Source organism: Heterocephalus glaber, unplaced genomic scaffold, assembly GCF_053883595.1.
Source record: "Heterocephalus glaber isolate CG9 unplaced genomic scaffold, H.glaber_assembly_v1.0 deba00000071, whole genome shotgun sequence".
In the NCBI taxonomy this organism is placed as follows: Eukaryota; Metazoa; Chordata; class Mammalia; order Rodentia; family Bathyergidae; genus Heterocephalus; species Heterocephalus glaber.
Window position 1 is genome coordinate 20672501 of NW_028258137.1, and position 14677 is coordinate 20687177.

The following is a 14677-nucleotide window of genomic DNA, read 5'->3' on the forward strand; positions in this document are numbered from 1 at the left end:
TGCTCTCCTTGTCCCACTGCCCCGGTAGAAGGCTACTTGCACTGCTGGTCACAAATCAGAGGGAGTGCTGACTTCCCAGTCCAAGCCTGCTTGTGCTGCTGGTCGCAGGGCAGGGAAGTGCTAATGTCCAGTTCCTTGTCCTGGTCACCCAAGGCTGCTTGCAACACTAGTCTCAGTACCATCTGTGGTCTCCATCCCTCTCTTGCACTGGTCATAGGACGGGAAGGGGTCCTGTTGTCCCACTCACTATTCTCAACGGCACTGCTAATCCCTAACCTGGTTGTCACTAAAGGTTCCAGTTAGCCGCTATGTCGCATAACAGAAAAAAACAAAACAAAGCAACTGGCAGCCCAACAGGGAGACACCAGCTCCGTGGTTACTTGCCACTGTGTATGCCAGTGAAATGTGTTACCAGGCTGCAGCATCCTCTGTTTCCAGGAAAGCAAAAGAGGCCCGAGGCCTGATATCCCAGATCTACCCTGTGAAAGATATCTGCAGTCTCTCTGGTTTTGAGGAGAGCTTCCCAAAATGGCAGTTCCTGCTCTGCACTCAGGCGGTAGACCCACGGGCAGCCCTGTGGGCTGGATAATCGCTTTATAAAGTCCTATGCCTATGTTTTGTTTGATCTACAAGTCTCTTATTTCAATTGATTTTGGCATCAGGATGTATGTCCCTCACTTTCTTCCAATTACCTGTGTTTTTAGTTGATTTTCTCTGAGTAGGTCCAGTGTGGCTCCTATATTCAGCCATGTTGAATCGCCCTGGCTAAGTTTACATGGATCCATGGAGTAGATGAGGTTTTGGATGAAGTTTTCTTTATCTGCTCAAATTCAGCAGGGTAGCAAGGTTTCTTCCTTTCGACTTTTTAAAAGGTATGAATCTTGTTACTTCTTCTCAAACTTTAAAGCTTTGATTCAATGATTCTCTCCTCTAGGGGTCTTGAAAGACTCATAGAGCTGGAAGGATTTAACCGCTAGCCGTTTATGCCATAAAAACCTTAGCAAGCCAGATCCCTGGAGACAGATTCTTAAATTAGATGTCGAGCTTCCTGAAGACAGGGATCGATATTATTTATTTCTCTATCCCCAGTTCCTGATGTACAATTTATACACAGTAAATGTTTATTGAGTTAATGAGTTATACGGTGTTATCTTGTTTTCTACAGATCTAAGGGCTTCCTATGGTCAACACTGGAGCATTTACTTAATTTAATCATTTGAAATGAAAAGTTTCTTAAAAGCAAACATACACAAGACCCAAAGCCAGTATTTCAAGGGTAGTACACAGAATATTATTTGAACTAAAAAAGAGTAATTTGGAAATATCTTTGTGAGCACAGATTATGTCACTGTGCCTGACTGAATTAATACTGTCAGGGGAAACTAAAGTACACACAGACACTTTGATCCTAAACTCTCTGGATACTTTTCTATTTTAAATATATAATACCTAATTCCTCTAGTACTGATTATCTGCACTTCCCAGTTCTTGTTTCGAGTATGTTTTGGGCCTGGATATCAGGAAATTATTGACATTTGAATTTTATGTAGAATAAAAGCATAAAGCTTCTGAATAAGTGTATGCAAATACAGAAAAAAAAAAAAAAAAAAAAAAAACAGACTAGGGCCGGGGATTTAGTTCAGTGGTTCCACCACCTGCCTTGCCACCAAAAGGTCCCGAGTTCAAACCCTGGTACCAATAAAAAACAAAAAAAGAAACAACAAAAAAAACAGACTAAGCATTACTTGCTCTGACAGCTCAGAAGATTTTATTCTTTACTTGTTAGTTTTAAGCTATTTTTAGAATGATGTTCGTTATGTGAAAAAAATACTTAAGAATAAATTGAAGAAGCAAACCAAAAACATCTATTTTCATTGCCCCAAAAGCCTAAAGACCAGTTTGTAACTCTTTGGAAGCACATATGGGCCTAGCACATCTCTGGGGAGTTGTAATGTCCATACTGAACTCCAAGGCCCTTTATTGTAGACTCATTTAGGAATCACAGGGGAGAAAGCTCACACGCATAGTTTCAGATGGTCATCTGAGATTAGCTGTGTGGGGTGCTGTCCCCAAGGTGGTCTATGGATAGAAATGGCAAGAGCCACTCTCTAAGAGGGAGGGGAAATCTGGATTCTGAGACTGAGTCCCTTGTCTTCACTGTATGTCACCAGGAAATCAAGCCCTCTCTAACCCTCAGCTTGCTTACCTGTAAAATAGGAATGACCTTATATCAGGTAAGAGATTTTCCAGGTGGCCATGAAGATGAGAAAAAGAAGGAGAAAGAGAAGGAGGAGAAGGAGAAGAAGGAGAAGGAGAGGGAGAGGAGGAGGAGAGGAAGGAGAAGAGGAAGAAGAGGAAGGAGAGGAAGAAGAGGAAGAGGAGGAAGAGGAGGAAGAGGAAGAAGAAAAGCATTTTACAAACTTAAATAAAACATGAATGTTTTATATCCTTCATGATGATGGTGATGATAAAGGCCCATTCCCAGTTGTTGACAGTGACTGTCATGTGTTTGTGTACACCTCTAGGGAGGTAGTCCTGGAGCAACCACAATGACTTTGAAATGCAGCTTTCTCTGGACTTAAGAGTGAAACTGGAACACCTCCCATTTGGCAATCTGCACAGAGACCCAAAGGTGATTTAAGTTGGTTCCATCACATACTCCTATGGCATATCTTTATGCCTGGCTTTGAATGTTTGCTTCCGAGAAGGCACTGGCCATTCAACAATACCTCTATGCTTCTTTTCAATCAGTGTGACTTCCAGGAGACTCAGAGTTGACTTCAATTCTCATGCACTGATTGTCTCCTGACAAGCTCTGATAGTTACCTATTCCGTTCCAATCTGTAGATTCTGATTTTTCTATTTGACTTCGAATGCTATGTAAAAACTGTTTTCCTAAATATTAATTCAGTTCACTTTTGCATGTGTGAAGTAGGAGTGTTGTAAACAATGAATGAGTGGGAAATGAACAGGTCATAAAAAAAGAATGAATGCGAGAACTGTATTTCACAAAGAATGAACTTTAATGTATGCACATAAAAATGATTTTTGAGATTGGGAATCCCAGGAAGGAAGGGAAACTGTGAGAGGCTAATGTAAGTGTATTACAAATACATACAGCAGCCTCACCAAGGGGGAGGAGGAAAAAGGGCTGACCTTAGGAACTTTGGAGATGAGTGGTTGGTAAGATTTAGGGCAGCAGGAACCACACATAAGCACTATACTCAGGTTGATAAAGTTGTTTTCCATGGGGTATAGGTTAACAGTTCTGGTACTGCTATGCATGCATACTGGAATTGAACAAGTAAGCAAATGGATGGCAGATGGTGGGAATCAAGTTTCTCACTGCCAGAGTGGAAATTTACAGATAAGCAAGGGAAGGAGGCTAGAATGATTCATGAGGTAATGAACTAGAGTTGGAGACATCAGTATGAAATCATGTTTAGCTTAGTACAGATATAGATAGTTACAGATATAAATTTTATAGATATGTTTGTGTTCATAAATTATAATATATACACACACATACACACTCATACATATATTTTTTGTTTGTTTATTTTGCCCAGTAGCTGAGAAGGCCCAAACAAAACAGTACATCAGTCACAATGAGCCAGCAGCAGATCTTGGTTGCTAATACCATTCTCCAACAAAGGAAACCAGGACTTCTTGAACAAAGGACTAACTCCAAGTCTGAGTAAGGAAATAGGGAACATAAGCCTAGAGTAAAAAGTAAGGAAATGCTCAACTATAATATAATGCTCATATTGATGGGGTTATGCCAAACAGTAAAGGAACCAATTGAAAAAGATCCCTGTGGCTAAAACTGGAACCATTTGAACAACAAAATTAACTAGTATTGGGTGAAAACCCAAAGCACAAAATTAATATCCTAAGTTAAAGAAGTGACTGAGTAAATTTACAAGAGGATTGCAGGGGATAATTCTCTCATGTAGAATTCCAAATATGGAAACTTATCTAGACACCCTGCCTTAAATTTGGGCTGTGTATAGTGATTTCCTTCAAAGGGCTACAGTATGGAAAAGGGGGCAAATGTAATTGTTCATAAAGAAACCTGACAAAAACTATCTTAGTCAGTGATCAGAATCAACATCAACAGTCCTAAGTTATACTGATAGTATGCAACCTTGATAGAATGGAAATGGTCCTTTACCATCTTGGTCTTCCTTCCCCAAAACTCATAATCCTAAACAAATCATGAGAAAAACATCAAATTTCAATAAAGACTCATCCAAAATATTTGATTAATATTTCTCAAAGTTATCAATTTATCAAAAGCAAGAAAAACTCGACAAACTTCCACAACTATAATGAGCCAAAAGAGACATCAGAGGTGAATTGCATGTGACCCTGCATGGGATCCTTGAGCAGAGAAAGATATTAAAAAACTAAGGAAATCTGAGTAAACAAGGACTTTCTTCAGCAATCTTATATAAACAGTGGTTCATTAATTGTTACAAATATGTAATACTAATGCAGAATATTAATAATAGAGAAAAATGGGTCCAGGACATCTCACCACATTTTCAACATTCCTGTAAATCTAAAATTACTCTTAACATAATGCCTATTTCTGAGAATGAATGAACAAATTATTATCCATATAGCTTTGTGAATTACTGGGCAATCCATTATTGCTGTGCTTACTGTGTTCTGGGCACTGTTGAATTTGGGAAACGCGTGCTTTTGATGGTTAATTCAGTTAATCTCAGCTTCCATAGCAGTGTCGTCATTATTAAATGCGATAATATATATACAGTGATGAGCATAGTGGCTGGATACAGTAGGCCTCAGTGATTAGTTGGAGTGATGGTGGTGATGGCAATAATAATGATGGTGATTGGGTCTTGCTCTAAAACACACACACATTATTGCATACTCTGACAGAAGTAGACATCAAGTGGCTCTCCTACTCTACTCTGAGGCTTTTCCAGGAAGTGTTTCTGGATAAAGTGATTCCTTCAGGATGCCGGGTGAAGAAGGCTACATTTTTGTGAAGGGATCAGCGTAACCAAAGGGTCGGAGCATCACTCAGAGATGGGGACTGTAGCTACATGGCATCTGCTTTTGCCAAATCACACATGGAAGGCTGAAAGTCGAGAGGAAAAGCCAAGCTGTGATGCTCAACGATGACCAGGTCACAGAAGGCATTGAATACGAGGCCAAGGAACCCGAATTCTTTTCTGCAGATGACTAGGGAAAGGGAAAACCAATGAGAAGTTTCTCCTCTGAAGAGAAGCCATTGCATTTGCATGGTGAGTAGACTTGCTCTGGCTGCAGTGCACAGTGGGTCTGGAGAGCAGCTAGATGGAATGCTGCAAGGCCGGTGAGACTGACACTGTTAGAAAGCATCACATTTCCGGGGGGAGGGCAGTTACAACCATCTAACTTCCTAAAACAGCCACACTTGTGTGAAGTGCCTGTCTCAATATTCTCTTTTAATGTGTATTAGCTATAAAGGTAGAAGCTAACTTTGGCACAGAAATGCATCTGGGAGCCAGAGTGAAACATTTCCTTTACGACCAATTCTTATTCCAGCCTTCTTTGCCAGTAAAGGAGAATGCAAGCTAGAAAGGAAAAATTGGTAAAACTCCAGGAGATGCCATTTTAAAGCTCTCCCTCTCTTAAATGTGAAGCCATAAGATTTTGCAGATTTCCAGTTTTTATTTCTTTTTTTCACTCTGGGCAATCAAAAACTAAACTGTCTGATATTCTAGTTATGCAGTATGTAGAAGGCACGGGCAACCAATATTGAAGTTTGGATATCTGAGTTCTTGCCCCAGCTTGGCAAAACTTACCAGTGGTGGGACTTTTTATGTCTCTTAACATTTTGGAACCCACTTAAAAGTTTTCTTCAATTGGAAATAAATCCCAACAGCATCATTATTACTATTATCATCACCACAACCACCACTATTATCATCATTGTTAAGATCAACACCCTCCTACATCACAGATTTTGGTGAGTATAAAATGTAAGCAGACATACGAAAGCACCTTGACCTTGTCATCAATAGATAGTGGCATATAATAATCTCCATAACTGCAGTGTAAAAACTTTTTAAAAATCCAGTACTGGGCATATAGTATCTGTCAGGAGATATTTTGTGAATTAAAATCTCATCATCTGTTATAGTCTTTTCCCTTTTGTTATGCAGAAGCATTCTCTGTTATATGGGAACAAGACATCATATCTGTGTATGTTTTTCTAGCTTTTGAACGTAGAAAAACTTAAGGAAATGTAGGCAGACTAAAACCATAAAATTGAAACAGTTTTGGTTCTGTTAATACTAAAAACTCCATTTATAACCTAAAATATGTCCATTATCTCTCAAAATAGAGCTCATTAATCATTGAATCTATTACTTTAAAAGATTTTTTTTTCATTGTGTATCTTCTGGGCCATCCATCCATCCATCTATCCACCAATTCATCCATCCATCCATCACCATCATCTCTATTTTCTTTCTTTCCTCTTTCTTTCTTTCTTTCTTTCTTTCTTTCTTTCTTTCTTTCTTTCTTTCTTTCTTTCTTTCTTTGTTTCTTTGCTTCTCTTCCATCATCACCATTCATCATCATCATCATCACCATCATCCAGGTTATTTTCTTCTTGCCTAACTGTGTGTTTCATGTTATCCTTTATGTCAAGGTTCAAACTATTCTCCCCATTACAGATTCTACATTTGGCACATAATATCCTAAACTATTAGATGTTAATACTTCTCTTCTTTGCATACCAAACTGCCTGAGCCATACACTTGAGCTAGTTTTCTCCAGTCAGGAAAGCCAGTTGCCTTTTCAGTAAAGATGTTTTCTTAAAAGGGACAACAAAACAATCCTGTTAAATCCCCAATGAATAGAATTCCAAACACAGCTAGGTAAAAGTTGTCCATACAAACATTCCTTCCCCAACTTCTCTCGAGTCATGTGAATGAGATGTTAACTCCTATCTGGCTAACATTTGATACTGTGTCTTAGCCTTTCGCACATGGTCTGATATAGAAACTAAATATTTGTGGAGTAAATATTCCCTTTCATGACATTTTGGGACTAGATTAGGAGTCAGCAATAATTTAGTGCTTTACTAGTTAGAGTATAACCTATGGATCAACAACACTGACACCTGTAAGGTTGTTTGCAGTACAGAATCTCATGCCCCACCTTGATCCTATTAAAATAAAATCTTCGTTTTAATTAGATTGAGGTGATTCATTTGAGAATCACTGATCTTATCCAATGGTTATGAACTTTAGCTGAAGATTGGAATAATCTAAAGAACTTAAAAAAAATATTGACACTAGGATCCCATAGCCGGAGATTCAGATTTATTTGATCTGGGGGTATTGCCCGAATATGGAGCTTTTAAAAGCTTCCCATGTCAATCAAATAATAAGCCAAGGTTGAGATCCATTGATTGAGTCCAACTTTCTCATATAAAAATAGAGAAAGTTCTTATTTCTTCAAAGATAGATGTGTCTACTTCTGAGCCTTCAGCAGTGCTCTACAGAGAGAGAGAACTGAAAAACTTTTATTCAATTTCTTCCTAAATTTTCCCTCTTTTCTTCTTTCCCTAAAAGTCTCAGTCTGTCCTAATTGTGTAGACTCCTCCAAACTTACATCCATGATACACAACAGCCCCTGATGGTTATTTTTATGCATTATGACTCTACCACCTATCCAGAGCAAATTAGTCCAAGTGCAGAATCAAGTTGGAAGAATCTGATTCTATTTTCTAGGTATCAATGGTTTCAGCTTTTGATCTCCTAAAAGGTGTTGTCTGGTCACATTTTCTACAGTGAGAACTGGGAGCAGAGAAAGGCTGTTAACAGACAGAGAAGAAACAATGAATCGACACATGAAGGGAAACAGGGAAGAAAGTAGAGACAGTCAGTTACTGGGTTTATTTAGGACTTCAGTCCTGGCTTCCAGGCTCTTGCCTAGACTCAACTGAAATTCCTATCCCATCATTTCATGAAGCATCACTATTCCTGATGTGCTATCTGCAATTTTTCTTAACCCATCTCATATTAGCCTAAATCAGTGCTTTTAAAAGTTCAAGTAATTTAGCCTCCTTATTTTCCTGCCTCTCATTAGCACATATGTCAGATCATCAATGGCACTCATAGTTAAGCACTGAGGTTTTAAACCATCCAACTAAAAAGGGAGGATAAGAAATATCCATATATCAAAGTAACTCTTTTTTCCAGTGGCATTGAGGGCATTGGAAAAGTGTCTCTGACTGAGGCTATGAGCTTCTCCCTGCTTACTGTTCATTTCCTCCAACTGATCATCATATTATAGATAGGGAACCTAGGGCTCAGAGTAGTTAACTGACTTTTCCTTTGGCTGCACAGGAAAGTGGCACAGTTTAAATCAAGTCACCCTGGCTCCATTTCAACCTGTGCTTGGAAAATTGCAGGGATGGCTGGCAGGCAGGTGTAGAAGGCAAGAAAATGGAAGAGCAGGGACCAAGGATAGAAGGCCTTGTTTGTTTGTTATCAACCAGACAACTGATCTTGGATCAGATTAATCATTCAGAGAAACTTAAAGACCCTCTCCTCAGCTTTTCTTGGGGGATATTTTGGCTTGGAGCTATTTGGAAGTTAACTTGAAGGCTGTCTCTGTTGCTTTTATTCCATGACAGTGGATCATGTTACCTTCCCAGTGACAGTGTCAATAAGTCCTTTGTCTGAAACCATCTGTGAACTATAACAATGCAGTCACCCTTTCGAAATGTGCTGTTCTTTCCAGTGCATCCTTGAAAATATTTAGGGCCACTTGGCTGAGGACACTCTTTGGCCCTTGAAAAATATAATGGCAAGTATCTTCTGTAGTTCAGATTATTCTCCCCCTTTTCTCTCCTTTGAACAAAATGCTTGTAAAAACCAAGCATTATAAATAAATAGTTTTGTGTGTTTATATAGTTTCAGTTAACTGGATTTCAATGGAGTTTATGGGCAAGCAGTGGAACTAAAGGAATGTCCTCTGGCCACCACGAGGGAATAGAGTCTTTGTTTAAGTGGCAGTGACCATGCTCCCTTCAGAATCTTAGGACTTGCACCAAGGATATAGGTATCACAGGCAAGGCCAGGATTCATTGAAATATTTATATTCCAACTTGATGATTATAGATATGAGAGAGAAAATCTTGCTTTGGCTGTATGAATTTATCATAAATTCACTAAGCTACTCATAAACCTGAAATCTCTCATTTGGGATGTGCCAGGCCAGTGTGAAAATTCTTTATCTAGAGCCTAAAGCTCTAGATTTCTCTATGTTGTAAACCCCTTGAGGGATAAAACTTGTCTTCAGTGTCTATCAGGTTCTATGTTAGATGCTACCAGTCACAAGCCTGTGAGTCTCTTGCAATCCTGAGTTTTCTCTCTGAAATGTGTTCCTTCCTGTCCACTCTGGTTTTCACTCACTTGCAAAACACAGCCACCTCTTCCTCCTGAAGCCTTTCCCATCTGACCTCTCCTGCCCACCTCACTCACTTTTTGAGCCATCTTGGTCTGCATGCATTTCTCCATGATTGTGCATCTCCTGCCAGATTGCAATGCATCTGTTTCTAAGGGGCTCACTCTCCTGGACCGGGCCTCCTGGAGTGCAGACAGCCTGTTTCACTTTTTGGATTCTCAGCTTTTTCCTTGAGCTTAGAACAGGCTGCTCATGTCATAGTCAGTTGAATCATGTGACTCTATATTTGCATATATCTGCTTGGTCTCTCATCCTCCCTCTAAAAATGAAGATGACAAAGCCCATGGAATAAACATCTTTTGCCTTTCAGTACCTGCAGGATTTTTGGCAACACTTAGAGACACAGCCTTCTCAAGAATATGTATTTATATTTTAATTTTCCAAATATAAATATGCACAAAAATATCTGGTGAGATATATGAAAAGATTCCCTTTGGTGTACTGCTTAAATTAGCTAGAACCTGGGCATAATTGATGTGCTCACTTCCAGAGCACTAGTGAATCCTCCAGAAAGTATCTTTAGACTATGACTTCATGGGAGGACTACATGTATCTAGGTGTAAATAGATGAAAAGTAATTCGTTTTTAAAATTTTATTGATTTTTATTTTTATTTTATTTTATTTTTTTGAGACAGAGTCTCACTTTGTTCTTTAGGCTGGCCTTGAACTCACTATGTAGCCCAGGCTGGCCTTGAACTCTTGGTGATCCTCTTGCCTCAGCTTCCCAAGAGCTGGAAAATTAATTCTTCCAATGAAGCATGGTAATGAAGTGTATACAAAATTAGTCCTTTTATTAGCATTCAAAAGCGTAGATTGTAGTTGGATACATATTTGAAGGATAGAATATTCATGATAGCAAAATTGCATTCTTCTTAATATGTAGTGTATTTTTAACTCATTTAATCACCACAACTGTAATGATTAGTTCCATTTTACAGAAAAGGAAAATAGGGGAAAGAGAAGCCAACCTGTTCAAAATCATCTGGCTGGAAAAAAGGTAGAACTTGGATTCAGTATTGCCTGAGAAACTGTTACACATAGGAATTCTGGGCTGCTTACGAGACTGGATCAATCAGTATCCCAGCAACCCACGTTGAGCAATCCCAATGCCCCTCTGGTTTAAGAACTACTGTTCTCAGTAGTTCTGTCCACTGTTTTTTAGTGGAACCACAAAACTCTATTAGCTGTGGTGGGACTGAGCTAGGAAAGGGATAGGGAAGACATTCATTTTAACTCTGTTACTTACTGACCTCTTAGAACTGTTAGACCTACCTATATTGTATTACTTTCATTTTGATTGGTTTTAAAGGTCAACAGAAAGCACTAGGTAGGGGGATTATGGGCCATTTTTATGTATTTTGCTTTTGTTCTCTATACTTCTTTGTATTAAGACAATAAGAAAACATGATTAATCAATATGTGCTATTTAAAAAAAAAAATCCCACTTCAAAAATGTGTTGCTTATAAAAGAATGCCAGGCAAGGTTCCACACCAGAGAGCCAAACTCTGTCTGCCACACACAAAAAAAGCTTCTTGTGGCGAAACAAATGATTCTCTTATCACCTGAAGAGCTGCCCCTCCTCTCTTGAAATTGGTAGCATCCATCACCGTTGGCCCTGACCTGGTAGCTTTGCAATCGTGTACCCCGGTGCAATAATTGGCATAATTTCCCTGAGATAATGTGGAGGTTAATGAGGTGCAGGGAAGTTTACGCCATCCACTTTCATTTTCGGTTCAGGACAGAAGAGGGAACGCATAGAGACTCTGAGGAGAAGGGGAAATCAGCAAGAAACAAGAATGCAAAGTGTGGCTGGTACCTAGGCCTGAGTCCGGAGGGAGAGAAGAACCATCCCTGCTGGCCAGTGGTGGCTGATGGCTGCTCCAGATCCCTAGGGGCCCCCAATCCTCCTGCCCTTGCAGAGGGGCCACAGTGCATCCCAGCGCGTTCCCAGTCTGCAGGATGGTTGGTAATCCTTGAGATTAAAACAATAGCAAAAACACACCCTGGGTTCCAATGCCATGTTTTACAAAAACAACAAACAGTTTTATTGAAAAAAAAAATTCTGCACGACCAAAATACTATCCACCTTTGTAGAAGATCCAAAAGCAACTTCAAATATTTAAGGTTCTTTGAGAACCAGTAGTTAGGAAATTTGCTTAGCATTGGTTAATGCAGTTATTAAAGCTCAGGTGACTATGGAAACTTTTTATTTATTTTTTTTCTTTCTCTTTGTAAAAAACTTGCTTCACTTTCCGGTCACTTCTAACAGATCATACTGCTGCACTGTATTTATTGTAATGTAACTTGGGGAATTCTAGTACAAACAAAAGTATTGTCTGGGCCACACATTGTTAAAGTTATGAATGCATTAATTTTTTTCTACCAGCATTAGCTGATTGTGGATGCCATGTTCTGGGTCAGGTATTGGGTTTGGAGACACATGGATGAAATAAATATTGGAGCCACCCTGAATGCCCTCAGAATCTAGGAAGGAGAAGGGAATGTCAGCAAACTGCACTGATTGGGAGAGTAAGGGCTGTAGGGAGGCCAGGGTCTGGAATCTGAGAGTGCAGGGTAGACCTCCTGCCAAAGAAGCAAATGAGAGATCTGTGACCTCAACAAGAAGACGTGGAAGCCACTACAGCCCAGGGGCTATGAAGAACCTTACGATCAGATCAGATGAACAAGCTCTGTAATGTACCAGCTCCGTAATCTGGATCACTTTGTTTATTCCCTTGATTTCTTGATCTATAATTGGAGGCAATACTACAACCTAGCTCGTAGGACTGGTACAAGGATTAAATGCCCATAACCCATGTGGCATGATTTTTCAAACATAAAGCAGAAAGTGAACTTCTCGGAATAAAGAACTGACAAGCGCTGGTGACTGACAGGCTGGGTGAGTAGATGAGGCAATCAGCAAGCTGAGAAAGCAACCAAGGGTCTGTCTGAGTGATGTAACATTGGGGGTGTGAGAGAGGAAGAGAAAGAAGAGGCTTCCTTTTCCTTTTTTCAGGGAGGGGAGGGGAGGGCATGAATATGATGAATTTTCCACAAAACCAGTATGTAGTGGATTGATCTGTGTCTCCCAAAAAGATTTCTTCAAGTTATAAGCCTGGTACATGTGAAGGTGACTTTATTTGGAAATAGGGTCTTTGTAGAAGTAATTAGTTAAGATGAGGTCCTTAGGAGGACTTCACATCCAATGACTGGCATCCTTATAGGAGGAGGAGACACACGGAAAGACACAGGAAGGTGAAGCCAGAGGCCAGAATTGGAGGGACTCAGCTGTGAGCCACCAGGAAGCTAGGAGAAAGGCTTGGATTCCATTTTTCTTCAAAACCTCCAGAAGGAATCAACCCTGAAAGGACCTGGAGTTTGGAATTTCAGTTTCTAGAGCTGAAATTTCTGTTGTTTTTAAGACACGTCGTTTATGGTGCTTCGCTATGCAGCTTTAGGTAATGAATACACAGGGTTTCATAATTCAGCACTATTTGACCTGGGTAATACCTCACAGGAAAGGGAGGATAATTTTAAGCACTGTGTATTGTGCAGTGTTTATGAGGAGCATCCATGGCCTCTGTCCACTGATTGCTAATAACATCCTATCATCTCCTTCAGTTGAGATAAACAAAAGTATCTTAAAAGATGGACAAATATTCGCGGGGGGACAGTATGTGTCCCAGCTGCGAACCACTGTACCAAGCCATTGCTTGTGGTTCACTCGATTCCTTATTCATCTATTCACTTAGTTATTCATTATTACATTTGTGAATTCAGTGACTACTTCGTTGGAATAGATTCTGGTCCAGACATCTTTTTAGGCTATGGGAATAGAGTGGAAGCAGAGCTTTTACTTTCAGGAAGCTTGTGATGGAAAGGAGTGACACAGATCCTAATCAAAGAATCACATAAATCCTTACAAACTGAAATGAATGTTCAGAAGTAGATAAACACAATTCTAGGAATGCATATAACCAAGGAGTCCAAGTACATGGAGGAAGGTCTGATTTGAAGTCTGAGAACTTTAGAGGTTACGTAGCATAGATGGCAGGCAGAGTGGCAGCATGTGCAAGGACCAGGTGGCAGAGGGGAGCCCAAAGAGTGGTGGGGAGGGGGGCTTTCTTTAGGGATTTGTGTCCACCCCAGGATTTAAGCAGGTTACAGAGCACAAGAAGAGTGAAGCCATAGCAGGAGAAGTGGAGAGGTAGAGAGACCCACGACAAGTTCATTCCTTTCTAAGAAAGTATGAAAAAAACTGACTCCCCTCTGCCCCCAGGGATGCCTTTCTGCTATGTGGCTGTGGACTTCGGCTCCATCAGTGACACAGGTAGATGTGCATTTTCTGGAAGGGACTGTCTGGATGTTTATGGTTTAGTGAAGAGGTGTCCAGAGGTCATCATGTTGACTCATAAAAAATGTTCAGAAATCTATATTTATGCTTGGTAGCTTTCTGGCAAAAATAGCATATTGTCCTACAAGACAGATGCAGCCAATCCTTCTAGGGAGTGAGATTTTCCCTGGAAGGCCCTTTTGGAGATGGATGTGCTGCCTTGCTGCCTGCTGATTTATGCCCTGAGCTGTGTGGGCATCAGGTCTGGAAAAAATTGCACCCCAGTTTCCATAGCATCCTGCTCCCACTGCCCTCCTATTGTACTTTCCTATCAATGCGATTTGGATTGCAAGTCATCCCAAGCAAAGGACTGTAATGTGGAGCATTGGTGGTCTCCACTCCAGCTTTTTGTCCACAGATGCAGCTCACTTGGTAAACTGCTCCATGTCTAGAATTCTCAGCTTTTTCTTCTGTAAAATGGGGTGAAGTGCCTCTCACTGGGATGCTTGGAAATTCTGCTCTCAGCTCCAATGAGAGGCCAGTGTGGAAACTACCTATGAAATCATGACACTCTGCAAAATATGCTCCGGAGGGAAGCACAGGCATTGAAATCAGTAGATTCTGGGTTGACTCTGGAGACTACTTAACCATTCTAAGCCTTAATTTCCTGACCTGCAAAAAGGAGCTCAGACTGTCCAATGTCACTGTGTTGAAAAGCTAAACTGTATGAAAGGTTCTTAGCAGCAGACCTGATTTGATGCAGAGCTCTAATTACCAATGCAACTATGATCTTTGGAAGGTTATGAAGAGAAGAAGGAAAACAGAACTCTCCTGGAAGCTGAAG